Genomic DNA, 24195 nt, shown 5'->3' with positions numbered 1-24195 from the left:
CATGCATTGACTATCGTGGTTTAAATGAAGTCACCATTAAAAACAAGTATCCTCTGCCGCTCATCACAGAGCTTTTCGATAGAGTGCGTGGAGCTCGAGTATTTACTAAGCTTGACTTAAGAGGAGCATACAACTTGATACGTATTCGTCAAGGAGATGAGTGGAAGACGGCTTTCAATACGAGAGACGGGCATTATGAGTACCTGGTAATGCCATTTGGCCTCAGCAACGCCCCCGCTGTCTTTCAAGGATTCATTAATGAAGTCTTTCGGGATATGTTGTATCTGAATGTAGTAGTCTATTTGGATGACATTTTGATTTTTTCAAAGAATCTTTCTGAGCACCGACTACAGGTTAAGGAAGTACTCCTTCGGTTGCGCAAGAATCATCTTTATGGCAAGATCTCCAAGTGCACCTTTGAGGTTCCTTCTATTTCATTTTTGGGCTACATTATTTCTGGAACTGAATTGCGTATGGATCCGGAGAAACTTTCGGCCATCCGGGATTGGACTCAACCTCTTTCCTTAAAAGCAGTGCAACGATTTCTAGGATTCGCAAATTAGTATCGGAAATTTATAAGAGGTTTCTCTACCATCGTGGCACCTATTACGGCTCTGACTAAAAAAGGGGCTGACCCAAGCAATTGGCCTTCTGAAGCAGTAGCAGGGTTCAAACAGTTGAAGACCGCCTTTATATCTGCTCCCGTACTTCAGCAGCCAGATTTCCTAAAACCATTCTTTTTGGAGGTTGATGCTTCCACGGTAGGCATAGGTGCTGTACTCTCGCAATACGCCTCAGATGGGAAGTTGCATCCGTGTGGGTTTCATTCTCGCAAGTTCTCCCCTGCTGAACTAAATTACACCATCGGAGACAAACAGCTACTGGCAATTAAGTCTGCGTTGGAAGAATGGAGGTATCTTCTGGAGGATGCTAAACACTTAATTACAATTTTTACGGACCACAAGAATTTACTGTATCTAAAGACGGCCCAATGTTTGAACCCCCGTCAGGCAAGATGGGCGCTCTTCTTTACCAGATTTTCCTTTATCATCAAGTATCGGGCTGGAACTCTAAATACCAAGGCGGATGCCCTATCTCGTTCAGTGATGGCTTCCGATGAGGAGAATACAATGGGGAAGGCATTAATCCTCAGTCCCATCTCTATTTCTGCAGCTCCCACTAGGTTGGGTCCTCCTCCTGGAAGAATGTCGGTACCAGTTACATTTCGACCGAAACTGTTGCAGTGGGCACACACTTCTAAGTTTTCTGGTCATCCGGGAGTTCAGAAAATGTGGGAATTTCTGCGAAGATCATACTGGTGGGACACTATGAAAAAAGATGTTCAAGAGTATGTCAATTCGTGTCCTCAATGTGCTCAGCACAAAACTCCACGTCTGCCGCCTGCGGGTTTGTTGCATCCTTTATCCATTCCTAAAAGGCCTTGGACTCATATCTCGATGGACTTTGTTACTGAATTACCGCTCTCTAAGGGTCATAACACCATTTGGGTGATCATTGACTGATTCTCTAAGATGGCACATTTTATTCCGTTGACCGGATTACCCTCCGCTTCCAAGTTGGCCCTGTTATTTATCCAAGAGCATTTCCGCCTGCACGGGTTACCTCTGGAAATAGTCTCAGATCGGGGAGTACAGTTTACAGCGAGATTCTGGAGAGCCCTCTGTTCAACTCTACAAATTAAGCTCAAATTCTCTTCTGCTTACCATCCACAGACTAATGGGCAAACTGAACGCGTCAATCAGGATCTAGAGACTTTTCTCCGTATTTACCTTTCCCCTTCTCAAGATAACTGGGTGGAGTTGTTGCCGTGGGCTGAGTTTGCCCACAACCATCTTTATCATTCTTCTACTGGCGAGTCTCCATTCTTTATTAATTATGGATTTCATCCCCAAGTTCCGGAGTTGCCCATTTGTCCTCCAGAAGAAGTTCCTGCTGCAGCCTCAACTATCCGACATTTCACTCAAATTTGGAGCCGAGTTCATGCCAATCTTAAGAGGGTTTCCGGTCGCTATAAATTCTTTGCGGATAGGAAACGACGAGCAGCTCCTCAATATAAGGTTGGTGACAAGGTATGGCTCTCTACCCGCAATCTTCGTTTGAAAGTACCCACCATGAAATTTGCCCCAAGGTTCATTGGTCCTTTCTCAGTGCAGCAAGTCTTGAACCCGGTCGTTTGCAAATTGGAGTTGCCTTCCCACCTTCGAATTCCAAACTCCTTCCACGTCTCTCTCCTCCGCCCCCTCATTCTAAATCGGTTCCACTCAGCATCTCCTAGGCCAACTACTACAGTGTCTGAAGCTGGGACAGAATTTGAAATCAAAGCTATTCTTGACTCTCGTTTTTTTCATAAAAAATTACAGTACTTAGTAGAGTGGAAAGGTTATGGTCCTGAAGAGAGAAGTTGGATCAATGCTACTGAGGTAATGGCTCCCCGACTGGTTCGAATCTTCCATCCCAGATATCCAACTAAACCCGGAAAGTGTCCAGGGGCCACTCCTGGAGGAGGGGGTACTGTCACACCCCGTGGGCAGCGGCGGCCGCGCTTGCCTCTGCGGGTGTCCTGGATGGCCTGGCGTCTCTCCCCTCCGGCGGCCTCGGGGGTCCGGCGTCGGGTCGGCGGGTCTCTCCGGCGGCTCCCGGAGCGAGGGCGCCGCCATGCTGCTCTAGATTAGGTAGGCGGAGCGGGGCTGACGTCATCTGCCCGCTCCGCCAATCAGACTAAGGCGGGAGGTTCAAAGCCAGACGGCGAGCAGGGAGCCGGCGCCTGTGTATCATCATTCTGCTTGTCAGAAGCAGTGATCTCCAGAGCTCCCTTATTCCTGTTTCCGCTGTGCTTTCCAGTATACCAGTGTCTCCAGTGTCTCCAGTGTCTCAGTGTTTCCTCACGCCTCCAAGCGCCCGAGCGCCATCACGCACCTCCGTGCCTCCAAGCGCCCGAGCGCCATCACGCACCTCCGTGCCACCAAGGCGCCTGAACGCCATCAGCACCTCAGTGCCTCGGCACCTCAGTACCTCAGTGCCTCAGAACCTCAGCACTCCGGTGCCTCAGCACCACAGAACCTCAGCACCTCGGTGCCTCCGCACCTTAGTACCACAGAACCTCAGTACCTCGGTGTCTCAGCACCTCAGTGCCTTCAGTACCTCAATAATACCAGCACCTCTGTACCTCAGCACTTAGCACTTTTACTAGTCTTGTTTTTCAGGAGACCTTCATCATTCCTCCGTGCTTCCTGCTTACCGTCTTCATCCTGTATGAAGAAGACCTACATCCGGCCATCTCTATTGCGACCCAGTAGCGGTTCCTCTTCCCTGTCACCGGAAGAAGCCCCGAGTCCACAACACCCTTCGACCAGGTCAGTGATAATTTCTATGAAGGTCATATTGGTGGGACACCATGAAGAAGGATATACAAGATTATGTCAACTCATGTCCTCAATGTGCTCAGCACAAAACTCTTCGTCTGCCTCCTGCTGGGTTGCTTCGTCCACTGTCCATTCCTAAGAAACCCTGGACCCATATTTCCATGGACTTTGTTACCGAATTACCCCTCTCCAAGGGTTACAATACCATCTGGGTGATTATTGACCGCTTTTCTAAAATGGCACATTTTGTTCCGTTGTCCGGGTTACCAACGGCTCCCAAGTTGGCTTTACTATTTATTCGTGAACACTTCCACCTGCACGGGTTACCTCGGGAGATAGTCTCTGATCGAGGGGTACAGTTCACTGCTAGATTCTGGAGGGCCCTCTGTTCAGCTTTACAAACAAAACTCAAGTTCTCATCTGCTTACCATCCACAAACCAATGGGCAAACGGAACGCGTCAATCAAGATTTAGAGACTTTTCTCCGCGTTTATCTTTCTCCTTCACAGGACGATTGGGTGGAACTGTTACCCTGGGCCGAGTTTGCCCATAACCATCTGTATCACTCTTCCACTGGTGAGTCTCCATTCTTCATTAATTATGGATTCCATCCACGAGTCCCAGAATTGCCCATCTCTCCTTCGGAGGATGTTCCTGCTGCAGCTTCTACTCTCCAGCACTTCAGTCAAATCTGGAGTAAAGTTCATGCTAATCTCAAAAAAATCTCTGGCCGCTACAAATTCTTTGCGGATAGAAAACGGCGAGCAGCCCCTCAATACAAAGTTGGTGACAGGGTATGGCTCTCAACCCGCAATCTTCGTTTAAGAGTGCCCGCTATGAAGTTTGCTCCGAGGTTCATCGGTCCTTACCCTGTTTTGCAAGTCCTGAACCCGGTTGTCTGCAAATTGGGGTTGCCTTCCCACTTTCGGGTACCAAATTCGTTCCATGTTTCTCTTCTTCGTCCCCTCATCTTAAATCGGTTCCATTCAGAGTCTCCTAGGCCGACCTCGGTAGAGACTGAAGCTGGAACATTATTTGAAATCAAAGCTATTCTTGACTCTCGTTATCTTCACAAGAATTTACAGTATCTGGTAGAATGGAAAGGTTATGGTCCTGAGGAGAGGAGCTGGGTCAAAGCTTCTGAAGTCACTGCTCCCCAACTAGTCCGGATCTTTCATTCTAAGCATCCCACGAAACCAGGAAAGTGTCCAGGGGCCACTCCTAGAGGAGGGGGTACTGTCACACTCACGGCGCTTCGGCTGCCGCGCTTACCGCTCCGGGTGCGCTGGGTCTCCCGGCGGTCACCCCCCCCGGTGGGCTCCGGGTTGTTGCGTCTAGCTGGCGCTGCCTCCGGCAGGTTCCCGGGGTGTGGGCGCCGCCATTGCGCCTGGCGTTCACGGGAGCGTGGTGGGCGAGTGACGTCATCAGCCCCTTCCGCCAATTGGGAGAGAGCGGGAAGTTCAAAGGAAGACGCCGTGCAGAGCTCCGGCACCTGAGTATCGTCTCTTCTATGATCACCAGTGCTAGCAGCGTTCAGTCAGTTCTCTAAACTGAACGTCTCCTGTGTACCAGCATTTGCAGAGTATCTCTCAGTGGAACATTCCTTGTGCTTCCAGCGTTTGCAGAGTATCTCTCAGTGGAACATTCCTTGTGCTTCCAGCGTTTGCAGAGTATCTCTCAGTGGAACATTCCTTGTGCTTCCAGCGTTTGCAGAGTATCACTCAGTGGAACAATCACTGGGCTACCAGCGTTACAGTGTATCACCTAGTGGAACATTCACTGTGCTACCAGTGTTACAGTGTATCACTCAGTGGAACAATCACTGTGCTACCTGCGTTACAGTGTATCACTCAGTGGAACATTCACTGTGCTACCAGCGTTACAGTGTATCACTCAGTGGAACAATCACTGTGCTACCTGCGTTACAGTGTATCACTCCGTGGAACATTCACTGTGCTACCAGCGTTACAGTGTATCACTCAGTGGGACATTCTCTGAGTTACAGTGTTTCTCTTAGGGGGACACCTCCTGTGTTTCCTGTATTACATGATATCTCCAAGTGGAACGCCTTCCATACTTCCAGAGTTACACTGAATCTTAAATCCTCATTTCATTTCTTCAACATTGCTCACAAGCTTCTCATTCTTCAAACATCGCTCACAAATTATTTATTCTTCTGTGTGCTTCACCATCGTTCTCAAATCTTCATTCATTTCTTCAGCATCGCTCACAAGTTCTTCATTCTTCTGTGTGCTTCACCATCGGTCTCAAATCCTCATTCATTTCTTCAGCATCGCTCACAAGTTCTTAATTCTTCTGTGTGCTTCACCATCGTTCTCAAATCCTCATTTAATTTTTTCAGCATTATACGCCAGTTACTACGGCTAGTTCTGCATGAGGAAAACCTACATCCGGCCATCCCTGCTCCGGCCCAGCTGTGGTTTCTCTTTCCGATCATCGGAAGAACCCCCGAGTTCTCAACACTCCGAACCTTAAGGCGCATATTTACTAATTAGCGGTTTTCAGACCCAATAACTCTTATTTGTAATCGCTGCTACTCGTGGCTATAAGAAATTATATATTGGCCGTGTGTACTATTCTTCACATGCAGGACCAGGGACTATGAAAGAAGCCCCGTCCCTATGATGAGTAAACAGTGAAATTAACACAAACATGATCATTTCGCTTCTCCTGCGAGGTTCTGTGCATGTGCTGTCTTCTGACCACACACTTCCAATGGTCATAATGATACAATCCACAGCAAATTGCAAAACGCGTCATCAAGCCCTTGACACGCCCACGTCACTGGGGAAGTGGATGAGATCTGGGAAGCTGTACTATCTCTGTGTAAGCCTCCAGGATATTTCGGGAAAGTAGGCAGGAATTGCCTGTTCTCTAGGCTCACAGTGAGCTACCAGTGGACCTTATCAGCCCTAGTGGAACTAATGGGTTGGGTTTGCATGACCGGCAGTCGGGAGACCGTCGGTCACTATACCGACGCCGGAATCCCGGCTTTTAGATGCCCTGCGGGGGGGGGCTTGCGCAACAAAGTTTCTTGCAGGCTCGCTGTGCTTGCCACAGGTTCTATTCCCACTCTGTGGATAGCGTGGACACCCACAAGTGGAAATAGTCCCTGTTAGTCGATACGCAGACTGTCAGGATTGTAAGGGGGCGGGAACCCGGCGTTGGTACTACATCCCAAACTAATACTGCCTGAAGCCATCCACAGAGTAAGTCTGCCCACTATGGTGCCTATTTATCATTGAATATAATTGTGACGTATCCCCCCAAAACACCAACTTTCAAGGGATACCCGCAAATATTAAGTATCCCCTAAATGCATGAAGGAGAGACCACAGCAGATATTTGTGCTGTCCCTCCATTCCTGACAGTAGCCGCGGCCTCTATAGATTTCCTTATCTGTAGTGTACCATGGTCAGCTCCACAGGTCTCAGGTGTGGAGTCTCAAATGGATGTCAGGGGGAGCCCCATGCCTGGGTTTCCTGCGGGTACTCCGGTTTCCTCCAACAATCCAAAAATATACTGGTAGGTTAATTAGCTCCAAACAAAAATGAACTGTTCTGTGTATGTGTATGTGTGTGGGAATATGTGTGCACTCTATAGACTGGTAATAAATAAATGAATTATATATCATACACACGCAATCCGCCACTCCATACTTGCTGACTCTCCCGGAACCTGCGTGAGACACACGGTAGAGTGGTCTCTCCTCCCACATCCCGACCACTTCCTAGTGAGGTGTGCAGAATTGGGAGAATACTAAGGGTATTTCCCGGTCACCTGGGAACGGCCCGATGATGTGATTTTATGGTAATTTGATCATTTTAGCCCCACCCCTATTTAAATATGTGGGAATTGCGGAATTTTACTGCAAGGGGGTGGGACTTTATGATGCATCTAGTCCAGCCCTGCCCCCATCTCTGCCTAGCCACATCTCCCCTACAGGCTTCTCCCAGAGAGGAAGCATGGAATGTAGGTAAACTAAGTACGTGGCACTCCACAGTATAGAATCAAACATAAATTATAGCATCAGTCACATTAGTTAAGAGCCACATCTTGTATATATTTTCATTACCGGAGATCCTATTTTTATTGATATGTGATTTTATATGTACTTTTTTATTTATTAATTAAAATATAACTTGTCTATTAAGTTAATAAATTGCACTCTTTTTAAAGATATATTTTTTTTCTTTCTTTAGTTTCCAACCACGACAGAGAGGCAAGCTTCCCTATTTGCCCTTTACTTTTATCTAACAGGTAGGTGTTCCTCTTTAAGCTAAAGAATGTACACTTACCTGGATCGGCCGCTTAGTAGGTCAGATGTGTAGCCAGCCTTAGGGGCCCATTTATCACACAAATAAACAGGTGTTTTCGGGGGGCTAGCCGCAAATATTAAGTAGTATCCCCTGAATGTATGAAACAGGGATCCCAGCAGATATCTCCAATACCTGCTACAATCCCTCCATTCCCGCCGGCAGCCGCATCCCCCAGAGCAGGGGTCAGGGAACTTTTTTACATTTTACCCCAAAATATATTTAGATACGCCGACGTTGCCCCCTTGATTTGAAAGGAAGGAAATCATATATTATTGTGAATATACACTGGTTATCACTGTTTATATGGCATTTCTGAGATACTGTATATGAATATATATATATATACAGTATGTATATATATATATATATATATATATATAATTATTTTTTGTTATTTTTCATTTATTATTTTCGACAATTGTTATTTGGCAATGAATGGGTTAATTAATATTTTCTCCTCAAAACACCAGAATGAATGTAAGAAAGATGGATGGGGGGGGGGATACGACTTTTAGGAGACAGATGGTCACATCCTCAACTCGGTAATGTCAGTGGGAAATTCCCACTGTTATGTGGGCCACTGTCTGATCCTGGGGAACTCCGTCAGCGGTCAGCCACAGAACACTTTAAGTTCTGTGTGTGGGTTGGCGGGCCGCGGGCGGGAGGACAGGACAGCGCAGGATGGGCGGGCATGAGGGAGCGCGGTGTGACGTCAGCATGTCACACCACGGCCAGGAGCACAACACAGGGCGGGCAGGAGGGAGCGCAGTGTGACGTCAGCACGTCACACCGTGGCCAGGAACACAGCACAGGGCGGCCAGGCGCACAGCGCAGGGCAGGCAGGAGGGAGCGCGGTGTGACGTCAGCACGTCACACCGTGGCCAGGAACACAGCACAGGGCGGCCAGGCGCACAGCGCGGGGCAGGCAGGAGGGAGCACGGTGTGACGTCAGCATGTCACATCGCGAGCCGGCCGCTGCTGGATGGGGCTGTGTCTCGGCAGTGCGACCGTCCATTACCCCCAGGAATTTTATCTTCACCCCATTTGGGGTAATTTACCCATGTTCCCTGACCACTGCCCCAGAGGTTTCTATGAGGGATGCAGTGCTGCTAGACCTACCAATGGGGGTCATTCCGACCCGTTCGCACGCAGCGGTGTGTTGCTGCAGTGCGAATGGTTCCGGAATGCGCATGCGCGGCGGCCGCACTGCGCACGCACGTCATTGCCCGGCGACAGAGGTCGCCTGGTTACGTCACTTTAAAAGCCATTCTGGACACACAGTGAACACATCAAGCCCTGAGGAAGAGGTTATACACCTCGAAACGCGTTGGCTATTGGACATCTACACGTTTGGCTATTGGACATCCACACTTCCGGGTCCAGGACGTTTGCGGATAGACTTCCACTGGTAAGCTTATGAGCCAGAGCAGGGTGAAGTCTGGACCACCCTGCCGTATATACCACCTGCGGCTCCTTTGCTACCCTATGGGTACGATTTCATTCTGAGTTTGGGACATTTGTCCTTAGAAATATTTTATGCATGTTTGTTTTATCTTATTGTATTAAATTTATTGTCATTTTTTTTATATAATTGGATGACATTCATTTTGAGATATTTACTGATTATACTGGTTAAAAAAGTGAATCATCAGTAATTACATCTGCACCCAGCCACTGAAAGTGGGCGCCCAGGTCACTCTATCATACATTCTCATATGCTGCAAATATCTGTGCTCAGTGTGCTTGCAAATATCTGTGCTCAGTGTGCTGAAAATATCTACGTTCTCTGCCTGAAAAACTCTCCATATCTGTGCTGCATTGTAGTATATAGTAGGAGGACATTGCAGAATTTTGCTGACCACCAGAATTATATAGCAGTACGGTACAGTAGTCCACTGCTTTACCTACCTCTGTGTCGTCAAGTATACTATCCATCCATACCTGTGCTGCATTTTAGTTGTTCGCAGTATATATAGTAGGAGGACAGTGCAGAATTTTGCTGTGACCACCAGTATATATATAGCAGTACGGTACAGTAGTCCACTGCTCTACCTACCTCTGTGTTGCCAAGTAAACTATCCATCCATACCTGTGCGGCATTTTAGTTGTGTGCAGTATATATAGTAGGAGGACAGTGCAGAATGTTGCTGACCACCAGTATATATATAGCAGTACGGTACAGTAGTCCACTGCTCTACCTACCTCTGTGTCATCAAGTATACTATCCATCCATACCTGTGCTGCATTTTAGTTGTGCGCAGTATATATAGTAGGACAGTGCAGAATTTTGCTGTAACCACCAGTAAATATATAGCAGTATGGTACAGTAGTCCACTGCTCTACCTACCTCTGTGTCGTCAACTATACTATCCATCCATAGAACCAAGGAATAAAAGAACTTTTCCGTGAGCCTGTCAGTGGTAAACTCCTGAAGGTATCCTTAACCCTTCACCAGTAGTGCAAACATAGACAGAAAAAATGGAAAAAACCACTTAACCAGCGCTTCTGTTCAATCAGTAATTCACTCGATTCTCATCAGATCATCCCCATCAAATGTATATGAAACAAGAAATATGGGATAGAGAATATAGTGTAACACAATTTTTTAATATAAAAGCAACATCAAAAACATAAAAATATTAAAATCCAAAGGTCTGTGCAAATGGCATATTTTTGACAAGGTAGGTAATCCAGTTAGCTTATGTAATGGAGGTTTACCGAATAGGTTGGAACTGTGTTTTTGCATGTGTTAGATTGCATGTGCATTCAATCGCATAAACAACACTAACGGTATTGCATGTTATAAAATCTTTTATTTTAAAATCCTTGTTATTAATTGAGACCTCTACGATTTTTCCACCACTGCTTGGAGTACTCCTACATCCGATACATAACCCACATCGAAAGAAACCTTTTGATTTTACTGTACACATTGGTCTTTTAGCAGGTAGGGCACTTTTCACAAGATTCGTTCTTAAATTCGGGGCCCTCCTATAAATATACTTGGGTTTCTCAGGCAATAATTTGCCAATAACAGAATCTTTTTTCAGAATTCCCCAATGTTTATTGAGGGATTTCTCTAAGATCTTATGCTGGCTATTAAACGTGGTGATAAACGCCCAATCGTATTGTGACCCCTTATTCTTATCCTCTTTCTTTTTTGGCTGTAATAGTTCTTTACGGTCAAGTTTTGCCACCTTCATTTTAGAGTTTTCTATTTTCTCGATTGAATATCCAGAGGCCTTAAACTTTGACTCCATCTCCTCTGCTTGGACTTCATAAAGGTCATGGTCAGTGCAGTTGCGTTTTAAGCGTATAAATTGGCTATCAGGGATGGAGTTGAGCCAGTTAGGATGATGGCAACTTGTGGCATTAATATATGCACCTGAATCGGTGGGCTTAATAAACGTCTTAGTTCCTATCTTGTTGTTTTCAATAAAAACAGTGATATCCAAAAAGTTGAGGGTTTCATTACTACTATCAAACGTAAAAAATATGTTATCAGTATTAGAGTTAAGATAAGTGAAAAACTGTTTCAGTGTTTCCTCGTTTCCCTCCCAAATAAAAAAGACGTCGTCTATGTACCTCTTCCAGGACACCAGGTTCGCCCCGAAGGGGCAATGGTTCCAGATGGTTAGGTCCTCCCATTGCCCCATAAAGATGTTTGCATAGCTCGGAGCGAACCTGGTGCCCATGGCGGTACCGACGTCTTGGAGGTAAAAGGCGCCCTCAAAAGAAAAATAATTATTTTCCAATATGAAAAGTACCCCCTTCTTAATGAATTCCTGTAGAGGGACGTTCAATTCACTACCCTGTAGGGCCTTAGTCACTGCTTCAAGTCCCTTTTGGTGTTCGATAATAGTATACAATGAGTGTACATCAGCCCCTACCATGATGTAGTCATCTTCCCATTGGATAGTTTCCAATATATTTAGAAAATCTCGAGTATCTTTAAGATGTGAAGGATATTTATTAACCAGAGGTTGCAGATAATAATCCAGGAATTCCGATAGATTCGAGGTAACGGATCCGATGCCGGAAACTATTGGTCTTCCTGGGGGATTCTCTAAGTCCTTATGAATCTTAGGAAGAACATATAGGACAAGAATGACCGGTTCTTCATTTATCAGAAACTTCTTCTCTTTTTCTGTAAGAGTCTCATTCAGGACATATTCTTCCGTCAGTTTTTCAAGTTTGCGGAGGATATTTTCCGTTGGGTCTGATCTTAATTTGTGATATGTATAACCATCATTAAGTTGGCGGAGGACCTCTTTGTTGTAATTCTCCCTAGTCATAAGGACAATCCCTCCACCTTTGTCTGAAGGTTTTATAACAAGGTCCTCACATTCCCGTAATCTTTTCAAGGCTTGGCGTTCTTTAAAAGTCAGGTTAGAATGGGGTACTTTATTCTCTACTTCCCTAATGTCGTCTGCAACAAGTCTTGAGAAAGTCTCCAGGAAATTTCCCCTTATAAAAGTTGGATTGAAGACAGACCTGGGCTTAAATGGAGTCTCCTCCACTTCTCTTAGGTCAGAATTCTCTTTAGTGAGGAAGAATTTTTTTATACTAAGCTTTCTTATAAGTCAACAAAAGTACTGAATTTGTTTAGAGGTACGGATGGGGCAAATTTCAGTCCTTTTTCAAGGAGTGAAATTTCCTCTCTGACTAGTAAATGGTCAGTCAAGTTAAAGATTTTTATCTTTCCTTGACTGGCATTACTCATAGCAGATGTTGCCCTTACATCAGAACTTTCTTTTTCCTTAGAGTGTTTCTTCATTCCCTTTCTTTTCATTTTCTTTCTTGCCCGTTTATTCTTTTTTCCCCCTCTACATCCTCTATATCTTATCTTCTGGGGTATTGCCCCTTCCTTCTGGATAAAAAAAGAAGATGAGGGGTTGGTCTCATTCTCTAGGTCTTCGAATCTATTGTGTGTCCTCAAACTTGGGGTAACCGGGCGAGAGTCCCCTCTTTGATATCTGTTTCTTGGAGGTGATCGTGATCTTGTATCCCTGCTTTTTCTCTCACCATCTTTATATCTCGTCCACCTTTCTTTATTTTCCACATAATGAGTTTTTTCTAGATATTTTCTTGTGAGTGGTCTTAGTATCGGGTCCGTATAGTCCCTTACAAGTGTACCCTTATCATTATTTCCTCTATCTGTCCTTTTCTTATAATTTCTCCTTTGTACTGGAATCCAATTGTTTCTATTTTTAATCTTAGGGGATATGGGGACAGGTGAAGGGGAATAAGCAATATTATCCTCTTCTTCTATGAATTCTTGTCCTGATTCTTCCTCTCCAATATCCCTTTTCTTGTCTCTGTTAAATTTACGTACTTTGCGTTCAACAAGAGCCTTCTCGTTCTTTTTCAGAGCAAGTTCAACTCTTTTCTCTAGATCTTTATACTCCTGTAAGTCTATGAAGGGGTGGATCAATGATTTAAAATTCGTGATCTCCCCCTCCAAGCGCTCTAGCTCCTGCTTTCTGTTGTGTATAATTAATTTCATTAGAGAGGTAGAACACACAGTCAGTGTCCTTTCCCATTCTGATTTAAACTCCTCGCTTGCTGATGAGAAAGTAGCTGCTTTATTGATGAGGAGTCCTTTTGGTACAATCTGGTGGGAGAGGTACCTTTCCAGTGTTACCATCTCCCACCAGATTCTATTTTCTTTTAATAGGACCACCTCTAGTTTTTTCATTAGGCTTTCCAAATTCTCATCAACTAAAACTGTAGAATCTCCTTCTCCTCTGAAAACATACTCAAATTTTGATTGTCTATTTTCTCTTATTTTGAACATCATGCAGCACAAGTAAATTCTTTAAAAAGGATATAGCAAATATAGAACCAAGGAATAAAATAACTTTTCCGTGCGCAAGAGTAGCCTGTCAGTGGTAAACTCCTGAAGGTATCCTTAACCCTTCACCAGTAGTGCAAACATAGACAGAAAAAATGGAAAAAACCACTTAACCAGCGCTTCTGTTCAATCAGTAATTCACTCGATTCTCATCAGATCATCCCCATCAAATGTATATGAAACAAGAAATATGGGATAGAGAATATAGTGTAACACAATATTTTAATATAAAAGCAACATCAAAAACATAAAAATATTAAAATCCAAAGGTCTGTGCAAATGGCATATTTTTGACAAGGTAGGTAATCCAGTTCGCTTATGTAATGGAGGTTTACCAAATAGGGTGGAACTGTGTTTTAAGCAGTTCAAATCAGCTTAAGTAATGAGGTGGGGATCCCGGGAACATCACACACGTCCGTCCTTAACGCTGGATCCAACAGGTTTAATCTCCAAGAATGCCAGCACTGGAATGCCTCCTCCACCAACGCGTTTCCTCCCCTCAACTGGGGTCTTTATCAAGGTGTCAGTATGCCATACATCTATTCCTATTTAAACTAAAAATAACCAATGAGGTACCACCGTGCACAGCTGTATGTAATCTAGACAACCAAGTCCTACAAGTCCCAGCATCCTCCAGCCGCGCGAGGAGCTCCCGCTAGGTCACCTCCGGTATCGCGGGTTGTCATGGTGATGTCGGATATTTTTCGAACGCAGTCGTATACCCGCTCACCCGTACCTCATTGGAGTTACATATTTAAAAGTCCCAGTCTGCTGTAATGTTGGTTCCTTAATGAGTGTTTTAATAAGTAAATCGTCCAGATAATTATAATCCCGTCACGTCACTTCCGGTATCGCCGGTTGTCATGGTGATATCGAGTTTTCACCAGCATAATCTGCTCATTAGTGCTTCAATTTTCCTTATAAATAGTAAGTCCTGGTCTGAAGTTGTTCTTTAATAAATATCACAATATAAAAAAACGTCCAGGCATTTAAAATCATGATGTCATATCCAGGGAAGTTTTCAAGGCACGCAGCTCGGTTGTCATGGAGACAGGGGTACAATCTAGAATAGTCATAAAAATACTTTTTAAAATCAACTAGATTCTGTAAACATCAGATACATCAAAGGAACCCTAATTTAAAAACCATTTTAATTCGAAATCGGCATTCATGCCACCATGTGTTAGTGTCCCAAAATCGTAGATGGCTTGCATTTCGGCTTTAGCAAGCTGACATGCCAGATCTTTTTTTCTCCAATGGTTTTTTATGTGTTTAATTCCACAAAAACACTTTATCCCTGTCACACTGCAATTATGAAGAACTCTAAAATGCTCTGATAGCGCGTGGGTCGTAAGGCCTTTCTTAATATTTCGTAAGTGTTCGCTAATTCTGATTTTCAGCGATCTTGAAGTGCGGCCTATATACCATAGATTGCATGTGCATTCAATCGCATAAACAACACTAACGGTATTGCCATCACCATGACAACCCGCGATACCGGAAGTGACCTAGCGGGAGCTCCGTGCGCGGCTGGAGGATGCTGGGACTTGTAGGACTTGGTTGTCTAGATTACATACAACTGTGCACGGTGGTACCTCATTGGTTATTTTTAGTTTAAATAGGAATAGATGTATGGCATACTGACACCTTGATAAAGACCCCAGTTGAGGGGAGGAAACGCGTTTGTGGAGGAGGCATTCCAGTGCTGGCATTGTTGGAGATTAAACCTGTTGGATCCAGCGTTAAGGACGGACGTGTGTGATGTTCCCGGGATCCCCACCTCATTACTTAAGCTGATTTGAACTGCTTAAAACACATTTCCACCCTATTCGGTAAACCTCCATTACATAAGCTAACTGGATTACCTACCTTGTCAAAAATATGCCATTTGCACAGACCTTTGGATTTTAATATTTTTATGTTTTTGATGTTGCTTTTATATTAAAAAATTGTGTTACACTATATTCTCTATCCCATATTTCTTGTTTCATATACATTTGATGGGGATGATCTGATGAGAATCGAGTGAATTACTGATTGAACAGAAGCGCTGGTTAAGTGTTTTTTTCCATTTTTTCTGTCTATACTATCCATCCATACCTGTGCTGCATTTTAGTTGTGCGCAGTATATATAGTAGGAGCACAGTGCAGAATTTTGCTGACCACCAGTATATATATAGCAGTACGGTACAGTAGTCCACTGCTCTACCTACCTCTGTGTCGTCAAGTATACTATCCATCCATACCTGTGGTGCATTTTAGTTGTGCGCAGTATATATAGTAGGAGGACAGTGCAGAATTTTGCTGACCACCAGTATATATATAGCAGTATGGTACAGTAGTCCACTGCTCTACCTACCTCTGTGTCGTCAAGTATACTATCCATCCATACCTGTGCTGCATTTTAGTTGTGCGCAGTATATATAGTAGGAGGACAGTGCAGAATTTTGCTGTGACCACCAGTATATATATAGCAGTACGGTACAGTAGTCCACTGCTCTACCTACCTCTGTGTTGCCAAGTATACTATCCATCCATACCTGTGCGGCATTTTAGTTGTGTGCAGTATATATAGTAGGAGGACAGTGCAGAATTTTGCATACCCCCAGTATATATATAGCAGTACGGTACAGTAGTCCACTGTTCTACCTACCTCTGTGTCGTCAAGTATACTATCCATCCATACCTGTGCTGCATTTTAGTTGTGCGCAGTATATATAGTAGGACAGTGCAGAATTTTGCTGTAACCACCAGTATATATATAGCAGTACGGTACAGTAGTCCACTGCTCTACCTACCTCTGTGTCGTCAAGTATACTATCCATCCATACCTGTGCTGCATTTTAGTTGTGTGCAGTATATATAGTAGGAGGACAGTGCAGAATTTTGCTGACCACCAGTATATATATAGCAGTACGGTACAGTAGTCCACTGCTCTACCTACCTCTGTGTCGTCAAGTATACTATCCATCCATACCTGTGGTGCATTTTAGTTGTGCGCAGTATATATAGTAGGAGGACAGTGCAGAATTTTGCTGACCACCAGTATATATATAGCAGTATGGTACAGTAGTCCACTGCTCTACCTACCTCTGTGTCGTCAAGCATACTATCCATCCATACCTGTGCTGCATTTTAGTTGTGCGCAATATATATAGTAGGAGGACAGTGCAGAATTTTGCTGTGACCACCAGTATATATATAGCAGTACGGTACAGTATTCCACTGCTCTACCTCTGTGTCGTCAAGTATACTATCCATCCATACCTGTGCTGCATTTTAGTTGTGCGCAGTATATAGTAGGAGGGGACAGTGCATAATGTTGCTGTGACCACCAGTATATATAAAGCAGTACGGTACAGTAGTCCACTGCTCTACCTCTGTGTCGTCAAGTATACTACAAACGTTCAGTAAAATGACCCAAAAATCAAAATTAAAAGCGTCTGATGAGAAGCGTAAACTTGCCAATATGCCATTTACGACACGGAGTGGCAAGGAACGGCTGAGACCCTGGCCTATGTTCATGGCTAGTGGTTCAGATTCACATGAGGATCGAAGCACTCATCCTCTCGCTAGAAAACTGCAGTGCCACTCCTAGATGGGCCAGGTGTTTGTGTCGGCCACTTGTGTCGCTTAGCTTAGTCACACAGCTACCTCATTGCACCTTTTTTTTTCTTTGCATCATGTGCTGTTTGTGGACTACTTTTTAAATCTGCCATCCTGTCTGACACTGCCGTACCACTCCTAGATGGGCCAGATGTTTGTGTCGGCCACTTGGGTCGCTTAGCTTAGCCACACAGCTACCTCATTGCACCTCTTTTTTTCTTTGCATCATGTGCTGTTTGGGGACTATTTTTTACATCTGCCATCCTGACTGACACTGCAGTGCCACTCCTAGATGGGCCAGGTGTTTGTGTCGGTCACTTGGGTCGCTTAGCTTAGTCACACAGCTACCTCATTGCACCTCTTTTTTTCTTTGCATCATGTGCTGTTTGGGGATTTTTTTTTAATCCGTCATCCTGTCTGACACTGCAGTGCCACTCCTAGATGGGCCAGGTGTTTGTGTCGGCCACTTGGGTCGCTTAGCTTAGCCACACAGCTACCTCATTGCACCTCTTTTTTTTCTTTGCATCATGTGCTGTTTGGGGACTATTTTTTAACTCTGCCATCCTGTCTGACACTGCAGTGCCACTCCTAGATGGGCCAGGTGTTTGTGTCGGCTACTTGGTTCGCTTAGTTTAGACACACAGCTACCTCATTGCATCTCTTTTTTTCTTTGCATCATGTGCTGTTTGGGGACTATTTTTTAAATCTGCCATCCTGTCTGACACTGCAGTGCCACTCCTAGATGGGCCAGGTGTTTGTGTCGGCCACTTGGGTCGCTTAGCTTAGCCACACAGCTACCTCATTGCACCTCTTTTTTTCTTTGCATCATGTGCTGTTTGGGGACTATTTTTTAAATATGCCATAATGTCTGACACTGCAGTGCCACTCCTAGATGGGCCAGGTGTTTGTGTCGGCCACTTGGTTCGCTTAGCTTAGCCACACAGCTACCTCATTGCACCTCTTTTTTTCTTTGCATCATGTGCTGTTTGGGGCCTTTTTTTTAAATCTGCCATCCTGTCTGACACTGCAGTGCCACTCCTAGATAGGCCAGGTGTTTGTGTCGGCCACTTGGGTCGCTTAGCTTAGCCATCCAGTGACCTCGGTGCAAATTTTAGGACTAAAAATAATATTGTGAGGTGTGAGGTGTTCAGAATAGACTGGAAATGAGTGGAAATTATGGTTATTGAGGTTAATAATACTATAGGATCAAAATAACCCCCAAATTCTATGATTTAAGCTGTTTTTGAGTTTTTTTTGTAAAAAAACACCCGAATCCAAAACACACCCGAATCCGACAAAAAATTTTCAGGGAGGTTTTGCCAAAACGCGTCCGAATCCAAAACACGGCCGCGGAACCGAATCCAAAACCAAAACACAAAACCCTAAAAATTTCCGGTGCACATCACTAAATGAATATCAGTATAGGGGGCATCTGCCTCCCACAGTACCACTGTAATGAGACAGCCTATAGGGTGTTCTCACTGAGAAAGCAGGACACTAAATGAGCACCTATGGGAGATGATGCAGCTCCTGTGTTACTAAAGCTCCCGATCAGCCAGACTCTGTGTATACCCAGCTGTGACCCCTATGACCTCCTGTGAGGTGGGGGTGGCTCCTCTATGAGGATTGGGATGTCGCATGTGCAGCACATAAGATGCGACCTCCCGGTCCTGACCGTTACAGGAACTTTATAAGCCGTTTTTCAGCTAATGCTCCTGCATGGGTTCAGAGTGCACACCTATACAATCAATGGCCGTACACCCGATATCGGCAGAACAGGCTGACAATTGTAGGGGTGTACCCAGCTTTACACATGATAAGTAACCCTGCTGATGGATAAAGAGTAAATATTGTGACTCCTGAGAACCAGGACGTCATTCACTTCTCCTTAGAGAAAGGCTGCAAAGAGCTTAGGGGTCTATTCATGAAGCAGTTAAAAGAGTGGAGACGTGATCCAGTGGAGAAGTTGCCCATGGCAACCAATCAGCTGCTAAGTATCATTTTATACAATGCACTTGATAGATGTTATTTCAGTGCTGATTGGTTGCCATGGGCAACTTCACTGGATCACGAATCCATTTTTTTCACTGCTTCATGAACAGACCCGTCCCCTCCAGAAACCCATGGGTAGGCAGTGCCCTAGTGGTGGGAAGGTAGTGTGCCAGTAGTATGCAGCAGTGCGCTGATGGACAGATGGGGAGATGCACCAAGCCTTGAAAAGTGATAAATTTCACAGTGATAAAGTACCAACCAATCAGCTCCTAACTGCCATGTTACAGAATGGGTTTGAAAAATGTCAGTTAGGAGCTGATTGGCTGGTACTTTATCAATGTGAAATTTATCGCTCTCCAAGGGTGGGATGTACTAATAGACATCGCCGCCCAATGTCACGATGCTAATCGCATATGTACTCAGGCTTAGACTGGCCCACAGGGGTACAGGGGAAACCACCGGTGGGCCCTACTACCCGAAAGGCCCACCTTCTGCTCTAAGTATCAGGTTCCAGACTGTGCACTTGAATTATACATTATACATATGTTACCTTATACTGGACTATGGTGTGTTTTCTACAGTGCATTGCTGTTATTAATCTGGTACATTATCATGCATGCAGCAGTTGAATTGACTGTATACTGTATAATTATGAAGGGGCCCAGATGTTGCACTCTCTAATAGTTAGTCAAACCAATGAGGTAGCAGGCCACACCCCCTCTGCAGGCTGGCCACACCCCTAACATGGGCCCCTACCACCGCATTGCCCCAGTGGGCCCTACATGCCCCAGTCCGACACTGTATGTACTTACGTATGCGATTAGCATTGCGCAGGACAGCTCTTAAACAAAGTGTCCCCGAAACATCGGTGGTACTTTGTTTTACCGGTATATGGAACTACTGTTTTGTTTGTTTTTTAATAAATATCCATTTTTTCTTATATAGTCTGTAAATCTGGAGAGTGGAATACCCAACCTGTGGAATACTCTGTGCTGTACTATGGGTCCACCAGTAATCTGGGTTAGACTCTGATTGGGCACCCCAGCCAGTTTGCATTTTTTGGGTGAGAGTCTCTCTCTCTCTATATGTATATATAAATTACGCAATCTTTGATGAGTTGGAGAGTCTGTACACTTATACAGGGAGGCAATCACCTGAGCTACCGGTTGGTAAGGCAGTATCGGTTTGTTGTATTTAATAAATACAATCCTCTCCTTCAATACCCGCACTCCTGCTGTGGTATCTGACTGTGACTGACTGTAGGGAGTTAAGGCTCATTGCTCCTTGTCTGTCTCCACTGAGTAGGTCTGTATGCCAGGTGCTGCCTTCTCTGCTCTCCTCTATGCTGTACTGTACTGACGAGCAGGGGTGATCTCTCTGGTTGGTATAAGCTGCTGTCTCCCAGCCTGCCCCACAGCTTGTCACCATTACTCGTCCTATTGGGTCCTTCTTTACTGTGGTGCTGTAACACCCCCTGCTCGGAAGTACACGGCTTCTCAGCCTCGCCGTCCAGCTCACTACCTCCTCTGGAATGGGTCTGAGATGTTTTCCTGCTCCCAATCTTGCACTCAAGCTAGCTGACAAAAGCACTCTTACACACACCTCCTCTACCTCAGGTACTGTCTGGTAGAAGCCATTTAATAGCTCTCTCCTCCCCTTTTTATAGCTAGTCGCTAATGCTGACTCCTCCCCTTTTTATAGCTAGTGGCTCATGCTGACTCCTCCCCTTTACATAGCTAGTGGTTCATTATGACTCCTCCCCTTTATATAGCTAGTGGCTCATTCTTACTTCTCCTGACCAAAGTATTTAAAGTCTGATAGGTGCCCAGTGGCTTGTCATCTATTTGACTTTTTTGTGTATAAATAAGATTAATTTGCATACATTTATAATGGGATATGGTCATTAGGTCGACCACACTTGGGTCGACAGTCATTAGGTCGACCACTATTTGTCGACATGGTCATTAGGTCGACATGGGAAAAGGTCAACACAAGTTTTTCATATTTTCTTTTAATTTTTGAACTTTTTCATACTTTACAATCTACATGGACTTGAGAATAGTAACCTGTGCCAAGCGAAGCGAGCCATGCGAGGGGACACGTGCACTAATTGGGGTTCCCCGTCACTTTACAAAGAAAACGACACCCAAAAAAGTTAAAAAAACACATGTTGAGCTTTTTCCAAGTCGACCTTGTGCATGTCGACCTAATAATCATGTTGACATAGTGACCATGTCAATTTAATGCATGTCGACCAATAGTGGTCGACCTAATGACTGTCGACCTAAGTGTGGTCGCTCTAATGACCCATACCCTTTAAAATAAATATATATTATATATAATATAAAAAAAACTCAAAAACAGCTTAAATCATAGAATTTGGGGGTCATTTTGTTCCCATAGTATTATTAACCTCAATAACCATAATTTCCACTCATTTCCAGTCTATTCTGAACACCTCACACCTCACAATATTATTTTTAGTCCTAAAATTTGCACCGAGGTCGCTGGATGACTAAGCTAAGCGACCCAAGTGGCCGACACAAACACCTGGCCCATCTAGGAGTGGCACTGTAGTGTCAGACAGGATGGCAGATTTAAAAAATAGTCCCCAAACAGCATATGATGCAAAGAAAAAAAGAGGTGCACCAAGGTCGCTGGATGGCTAAGCTAAGCGACCCAAGTGGCCGACACAAACACCTGGCCCATCTAGGAGTGGCACTGCAGTGTCAGACAGGATGGCCGATTTAAAAAATAGTCCCCAAACAGCACATGATGCAAAGAAAAAAAGAGGTGCACCAAGGTCGCTGGATGGCTAAGCTAAGCGACCCAAGTGGCCGACACAAACACCTGGCCCATCTAGGAGTGGCACTGCAGTGTCAGACAGGATGGCCGATTTAAAAAAATAGTCCCCAAACAGCACATGATGCAAAGAAAAAAAGAGGTGCTCCAAGGTCGCTGGATGGCTAAGCTAAGCGACCCAAGTGGCCGACACAAACACCTGGCCCACCTAGGAGTGGCACTGCAGTGTCAGACAGGATGGCCGATTTAAAAAATAGTCCCCAAACAGCACATGATGCAAAGAAAAAAAGAGGTGCACCAAGGTCGCTGGATGGCTAAGCTAAGCAACCCAAGTGGCCGACACAAACACCTGGCCCATCTAGGAGTGGCACTGCAGTGTCAGACAGGATGGCCGATTTAAGAAATAGTCCCCAAACAGCACATGATGCAAAAAAAAAAAAGAGGTGCACCAAGGTCGCTGGATGGCTAAGCTAAGTGACCCAAGTGGCCGACACAAACACCTGGCCCATCTAGGAGTGGCACTGCAGTGTCAGACAGGATGGCCGATTTAAAAAATAGTCCCCAAACAGCACATGATGCAAAGAAAAAAAGAGGTGCAGCAAGGTCGCTGGATGGCTAAGCTAAGTGACCCAAGTGGCCGACACAAACACCTGGCCCATCTAGGAGTGGCACTGCAGTGTCAGACAGGATGGAAGATTTAAAAAATAGTCCCCGAACAGTACATGATGCAAAGAAAAAAAGAGTTGCACCAAGGTCGCTGGATGGCTAAGCTAAGCGACCCAAGTGGCCGACACAAACACCTGGCCCATCTAGGAGTGGCACTGCAGTGTCAGACAGGATGGCCGATTTAAAAATAAACCCCAAACAGCACATGATGCAAAGAAAAAAAGAGGTGCACCAAGGTCGCTGGATGGCTAAGCTAAGCGACCCAAGTGGCCGACACAAACACCTGGCCCACCTAGGAGTGTCACTGCAGTTTTCTAGCGAGAGGATGAGTGCTTCCATACTCACGTGAATCTAAACCACTAGCCATGAACATAGGCCAGGACCTCAGCCGTTCCTTGCCACTCCGTGTCGTAAATGGCATATTGGCAAGTTTACGCTTCTCATCAGATGCTTTTAATTTTGATTTTTGGGTCATTTTACTGAAACGTTTGTAGTATACTTGATAACACAGAGGTAGAGCAATGGACTACTGTACCGTACTGCTATATATTATATACTGGTGGTCAGCAAAATTCTGCACTGTCCTCCTACTATATATACTGCGCGCAACTAAAATGCACCACAGGTATGGATGGATAGTATACTTGACGACACAGAGGTAGGTAGAGCAGTGGCCTACTGTACCGTACTGCTATATATTATATACTGATGGTCAGCAAAATTCTGCACTGTCCTCCTACTATATATACTGCACACAACTAAAATGCACCACAGGTATGGATGGATAGTATACTTGATGACAGAGAGGTAGGTAGAGCAGTGGCCTACTGTACCGTACTGCTATATATTATATACTGGTGGTTAGCAAAATTCTGCACTGTCCTCCTACTATATATACTGCGCACAACTAAAATGCACCACAGGTATGGATGGATAGTATACTTGATGACAGAGAGGTAGGTAGAGCAGTGGATTACTGTACCGTACTGCTATATATTATATACTGGTGGTCAGCAAAATTCTGCACTGTCCTCCTACTATATATATTGCGCACAACTAAAATGCACCACAGGTATGGATGGATAGTATACTTGACGACACAGAGGTAGGTAGAGCAGTGGCCTACTGTACTGTACTGCTATATATTATATTATATACTAGTGGTCAGCAAAATTCTGCACTGTCCTCCTACTATATATACTGCGCACAACTAAAATGCAGCACAGGTATGGATGGATAGTATACTTGACGACACAGAGGTAGCTAGAGCAGTGGACTACCGTACTGCTATATAATACTGGTGGTCAGCAAAATTCTGCACTGTCCTCCTACTATATATACTGCGCACAACTAAAATGCACCACAGGTATGGATGGATAGTATACTTGACGACACAGAGGTAGGTAGAGCAGTGGACTACTGTACCGTACTGCTATATACATACTGGTGGTCAGCAAAATTCTGCACTGTCCTCCTACTATATATACTGCACACAACTAAAATGCCGCACAGGTGTGGATGGATAGTATACTTGACAACACAGAGGTAGGTA

The 24195-nt window shown here is 44.8% G+C and overlaps 1 protein-coding gene across 1 annotated transcript in view; it reads left to right on the top strand.

Moving 5' to 3' along the window:
• LOC134936265 (tetraspanin-1-like) overlaps positions 1-24195 on the top strand; it is a 117976-nt gene that overhangs the window by 12928 nt on the left and 80853 nt on the right. Inside the window, exon 2 of the mRNA XM_063931273.1 lies at positions 7607-7668. The gene's annotated coding sequence lies outside the window, so the exon portion shown is untranslated. The remainder of the gene's footprint in view (positions 1-7606; positions 7669-24195) is intronic.

This window comes from Pseudophryne corroboree, chromosome 6 (genome assembly GCF_028390025.1).
Source record: "Pseudophryne corroboree isolate aPseCor3 chromosome 6, aPseCor3.hap2, whole genome shotgun sequence".
NCBI lineage: Eukaryota > Metazoa > Chordata > Amphibia > Anura > Myobatrachidae > Pseudophryne > Pseudophryne corroboree.
This window is presented reverse-complemented; position numbering and strand designations above follow the sequence as displayed.